Here is a 6,000-nt window from a genome sequence, read left to right as displayed (position 1 = left end):
GTCGTATCTATCTATCTATCTATCTATCTCTGTTGTCTATCTATCTATCTATCTATCTATCTATCTATCTATCTATCTATCTATCTATCTATCTATCTATCTATCTATTATATATCTATCTATTATAATATAGATAGATAGATAGATAGATAGATAGATAGATAGATAGATAGATAGATAGATAGATAGATAGATAGATAGATATATGAAAATGGTCAGGTACAAGGACACAACCATTGTCACACTCGTGAATTTTTGAACATGAACCTTTGATTTAAAAAAGGATAAATCATTTCTGTTTTTTAATTGAACGTTATACAGCATTTGATGCAGATAATCTTAATTAGTCTTTGAAATGCCACAGACTGGATGAAAGCATAAAATAACACCCATGACGCCTGACGTCACGGTCAGGTGAGTTGACAGTAAATACTGACAGAGGGCAACAAACACTGAGCACCGTTGGCAAAAGTGTGTGTGTGTGTGTGTGTGTGTGTGTGTGTGTCCGCGCTCTGCAGCCAGTATTTACGGTTTTTAAATGGATTTCACCTGCTTTTTTTTTTTTCAACAAAAGCTGAAAACAAATCAAGGAGAAGCTGCATTTCACGCGCACTCACTCAAACGGGCGCACGCGCAGGCAGGTAAAGGCCCGTCTTCTTTAAAGTCCATCCACGTGTATTTTTTTTTTGTTTTGTTTTTCATCGGGTGTATTTAAGCTTCTCTCTTTTGCTCTCTGTTGCCGTTTGTGTGTGGGGTTATGCGTTTATGTGTGTGTGGTGGCGCATGCGCAGCACTACCCCTCTGGTCAGTGCAGCGCAGAGCGCGCGGCACTCCGCTGCTCCCACAGAGTTGATCAGTGTCCGGATACCTGATGGATGAATGGGATGGACGATCGATAACCGATCAGTTAAACCGCACGCGGACACTCACAGAGCGGAGACTCGGATCGGTTAAGTATTGATTATCAGTGAATGGTCCGGAGCTGACAGCGCGAGCGGAGTTGTGCGCTTCAAACCAAGCAGGACTCTACTTTCTTTATCCATCCATCCTCGTCCTCCGGTAAGTCACCTTCCACCTGCTTCTTTCTCTCGTCCCATTCATTCACCTGCTCACGTGTCTTTGCTTTTCTCTTCTTTCCTTTGATAAATGAAGCTTATGAAAACCACGCAGCAGCACGAGCGTTTAAATATAATAGTTTTCCCGTTTACATACATCTCATTTACATTTTTGGCCAGTTTCTCTTATACTGTCCCAAATGATTAGACTGAGCATACATTCATTTACTCTACACCATGTAGGGCACTGAAAGTCTCATATTAAAGAAATTGTAAATGCAGAGACATGACCCCTAAGAGTGTGTGGCAATGCCAATTTTATTTATATAGCACATTTCATTGCAAGCAAACTCAATATGGTTCGGTTACATGTCACAAATTGATATCACCGACGCATTGATAGTTGCTGAGGTTTCTGTTTTTGAGTTGCATTATAAATATGCTGGAAGATGGAGAGAAACGCATCTCTTTCAATCACCCAGAGTCCTCAGGTGACACCTTCACTTGCCTTATTTCACAGTCATACCTTTAAATTATTCACTTTAACTGAGAAAACGCCACAAGTAGTCATATTTTAAAACTTGGTGATATGGTGAAAAATTCTTCAGAGTCACCAAAGATAATCACCTATGTCTTGATTAATTACATCAATCAATCAATCAAATTGTTTTTGAATTTTTGCAGAAGTTATTAAAAGAAATAACAATAACTCACATTTGCCCTCCGGTGCAATGTACTTGAGTAAAATACCCACCAACACTGCACAACCTACACAATAAAAGTCCAATAAATGGACCGCAGCAGTGAGCAAAAGGATAATGTTTTTAACTCTCACGAGGTAAAAGTAAAATTTAAATAGGCGGGTATTGTACTTCAGAATTATACAGAGGTGTACACTTACTCACCAGACACTTTCAGAACTGCCTTAATTCTTCACAGCACAGATTCAACAAGGTGCTGGAAATGTTCCTATCGATGAGACAGAATCACACAGTTGCCCATCTATCATGAAAAATTGTTCCAAAAAGGTGCCAGACTGAGATCTGGTGACTGTGGAGGCTTTTTGAGTGAATTGATTGTCATGTTATAAAAATCATTTTGAAATGATTTGAGCTTTGTGACATACACATTATGCTTCAGTGTGCCATTACTCCACCAGCAGCCTGAACCGCTGATACAAGGCAGAGGGAATCCATGCTTTCATTTATTTATGGCAAATTAAGAGCCTACCATCCAAACGTTGCAGCACGACATTTTTCAGATCTTCAGTTTTGAGCCTGTGTGAATTGTAGCCTCAGTCTTCTGTTCTTAGCAGACAGGAGTGGCACTGAGGTGTGGTCTTCTGCTGCTGCCCTTCTGTTTCAGAACTCATTGTGTTGTGCATTTAGAGATGCTCTTCTGCACACCTTGGTTGTAACGAGTGGTTATTTGAGTTACTGTTGCCTTCCTATCAGTGTTACCGCAGATACCTGACAGTCTTTAGTAGTAGCAGTATATTAACTAGGTTAAATAGAAAATGCTTTCAAAGCAGTAGTGACTTTTCAAATTGAGTTTGTACATGGAAAAAAGGAAATAATGAATATCATACACTGGTTTGGGGAAGTGATGGTGAGGAGAGGACCCAAGCATCGGACAAAAAAGAAAGAAAAAGAAACAGGACACATGAAAAAACAAACTCTCTAAGTAAAACAGGAAGTAACTAAAGGACGGTTAACTAACAGTGAAACATGATGATAGGGGATCATAGGAGAGTGCACAAGGAAGGCTCATTAACAAAATAACACAAGTAATGAATAAGAACTCAAGGAAAGCCCAGGGACTACACCACAGCAAGTCAAGAAGATGAAAATCAGCCCGATTCATTTATGGAATTTTAAGCATTTTTAAAAACTAATATAAATGCTGTTCAGTATAATTTTAAAGTCAGGACTAAAGGAGAGAGAGAATAGAGCATATTCATGCTTGTTACTAACACAACACACACACACACACACACACACACACACACACACACACACACACACACACACACACACACAGTCCAAATTGTCCAGCGTTGTCCTGTCTCACTCTCGCTTTGTCATGGAGATGTTAATTTTCACATAGATGACAGTGTGATGTAAGTGTGTGTGTGTCTGTGTGTGTCTGTGCTGGGTTTACACTGTAAAATAATTAACACGGTGAGCCCTGGAGTTTTAAGGACTCAGTGCGTGTTTGGGGTTGCAGGAATGTTATAGAGTTAATTACTCTAATATTGATTCCCTGATCAGCTGGACTGTTGCTGCTCTGACAGAAACAGACTTGGAAACTGAATTTGCCCTGAGATGCCTAATCCTTTCCTTTCCTTTCCTTTCCTTTCCTTTCCTTTCCTTTCCTTTCCTTTCCTTTCCTTTCCTTTCCTTTCCTTTCCTTGTGTCTCAGTTTTTCTTGGATGTTCTTTGTGACCTGGAAACCTTTTTTCCCCATTGTTCAGCAGTGTTAAGTGAGCAGAGCATCCATCCTTATATTGTTTTCCTTCCTTCCCTCATTCCCTGCTCTGTGACTGCTACTCTCTGCTTTCTGGTTTGACCTTCAATGTCTCTCCGTCCTCTCTGTGTCTAATTAACACCAATCAACTTAACTAAAGCAGAAGCCTTCTTTTAAAGACATTAAGGGGATGCTGAAAGTCAAAGAGAGAGCACGAAAACATTCACAGTGAGCATAAAAACCCCCAAGGAAAAGAGAACCAGAAAAACGGGACATATGTGAGTAGAGTATATGAATGCTAACAGTTTGATCAAGGGAATAATAAATAATGTTGGTAAAATGAAGCACTGGTTATTACCCTGTTGTTGTGTGTGCTGGACCATTTTAACTTAGCAAACGTCTGTTAGATATATAAACTTCATGACATTTCAGCAGAGTATGTGCTAAGATAACATTTGTGTGAAAATTGAGGGTAGCATGCTGGTGGATGCTGGTGCACTTTTGTGGTTAGCACTATCACTTAACAACGAGAGGGTTGGTTCAAACCTCCTGGTTGATGCTTCTCTGTGGATTTCTTTAGGTACTCTAGCTTTGTCCCACTGTGGGTCGTGTTATGCTAATTGGTAATTGGTGATTCAGTGTGGTTGTGGGAGTGTGTGAATATTTGTCTCTGTGCTGACCCCCAGTAACTTGGATTGGATTTAATCAAGTTGTTTGGTATATCTCCAAAAGTTGATTCTGTTCATCTGGACGTAGCGTTTTCAGTGGGAGAAACGTTTTGTCACTCATCCAAGTGACTTCTTCAGTCTCAGCTGACTGCAGGTTTCCCCAATCTTATTGTAAGATGGTGACATCTTGGGCTGGGAGGTCAGTTCCTTCATCATAATTATGCAGATTCTCATGACCATTGATCAACAACCTCTGATCAAAGACCACTGATCAATGGCCATGTGTACCATTCACAGAGAGTTGGGGAATGGCTGCAATCACAGCATTGTAAGATGGTGACAGATGCATCCCAGTCACGGAAGCGTTGGAGGTAGTTCGTGAGAGATTACAGGATGACCCCAACTTCAGCAACAGGACCACTCTCAGCATCGACCAAGTGTGTTTGCTTTTGGAACTGTGTCTTCATTCCACCTACTTCACATACAAGGGTCAGTTCTATAGTCAGAAACATGGGTGTGCCGTGGGCTCCCCAGTTTCACACAGCGTGGCCAATTTGTATATGGAAGAAGTGGAAAAGAGGGCTTTGCTATCCTACCCTGGAACACCACCAAGCCATTGGTTCAGATATGTGGATGACACCTGGGTGAAAATCAAATTTCAGAATGTACCACATTTCATGGATCACATTAACTCGGTGGACCGACACATCAAATTCACCAGGGAGGATATGAAAAGTGGCAGGTTAGCCTTCTTAGACTGTGAGATTTACATCAGGAATGGGGGACATCTAAAAGCTGACGTGTACCGTAAACCTACACATACGGATCAGTATTTAAGGTTTGACTCTCATCATCCACTGGAGCACAAACTGGGTGTCATCAGGACGCTACAACACAGAGCGAACACCATCCCCACTGACGCAGTGGCCAGAGAAGCAGAAGAATATCACATCAAGAAGGCCCTGAGTAAATGTGGTTATCCCAGCTGGACTTTTGTCAAAGCTGGAAAGGCACCTAAAGAAAGCTCCAGCCGATCCAGGAGAGAAGGACAACCGCTGCTCAAGCGAAAACCTGTAGCGATCCCATATGTGTCAGGAGTATCGGAGCAGTTGAGACGCATTTTTTCTAAACACCAGGTCTCTGTGGCTTTTAAACCCCAAAACAAGCTGCGCCAAAAATTGGTCCACCCAAGGATCAGGTCCCCCGACACAAACAGAGTAACATAGTGTACGCTGTTAAGTGCCAGGAGGATTGCCAGGATTTATACATCGGGGAAACCAAACAACCTCTGGCGAAGCGGATGGCACAGGACTCTGCAGTCTATTTACACCTGCAGGCCAGTGGACACTCTTTCAATGATGAGGATGTATGCATCTTGGACAGGGAGGAACGCTGGTTTGAGCGCGGAGTCAAGGAGGCCATTTATGTGAAAAGGGAAAGACCACCTCTGAATCGAGGAGGGGGCCTAAGGGTACATCTGTTACCATCTTACAATAAGATTGGGGAAACCTGCAGTCAGCTGAGACTGAAGAAGTCACTTGGATGAGTGACGAAACGTTTCTCCCACAAAACACTAGGTCCAGATGAACAGAATCAACTTTTAGAGATTTACTTACCTGGATGATTGAGCATGCATCAAGACGTTGTTTGGTATATTTTAAAAGTTTAAAGTTTAATTAGCTAAAAGACTAGCTGCTATAAACATCTTAAAATACAGTCATGTGAAACAGAACGTTTTCTCAATACTCTGGGCAGTCCTGGAAAAAACTATGTACATCCTTACTGATCCCATACGCCTTGAGAGGAAGTAG

General features: G+C 41.6%; 1 protein-coding gene across 2 annotated transcripts in view; it reads left to right on the top strand.

Annotated features, from left to right (window-relative positions):
* Window positions 1-546: 546 nt before the first annotated feature.
* The window catches only part of znf385b (zinc finger protein 385B), a 71,882-nt gene continuing 66,428 nt past the window's right edge, over window positions 547-6,000 (top strand). Inside the window, exon 1 of one of the 2 annotated variants that reach the window (XM_042221807.1) lies at window positions 547-1,059. The gene's annotated coding sequence lies outside the window, so the exon portion shown is untranslated. The remainder of the gene's footprint in view (window positions 1,060-6,000) is intronic. The other variant, XM_005935851.2, reaches the window with a different exon arrangement.

The sequence above is a fragment of the Haplochromis burtoni genome, unplaced genomic scaffold (genome assembly GCF_018398535.1).
Source record: "Haplochromis burtoni strain Fernald_Lab_line unplaced genomic scaffold, NCSU_Asbu1 Contig_75, whole genome shotgun sequence".
Taxonomy (NCBI): Eukaryota; Metazoa; Chordata; class Actinopteri; order Cichliformes; family Cichlidae; genus Haplochromis; species Haplochromis burtoni.
The sequence above is the reverse complement of the archived record's forward strand: the minus strand, read 5'-3'. Positions and strand labels throughout refer to the sequence as shown.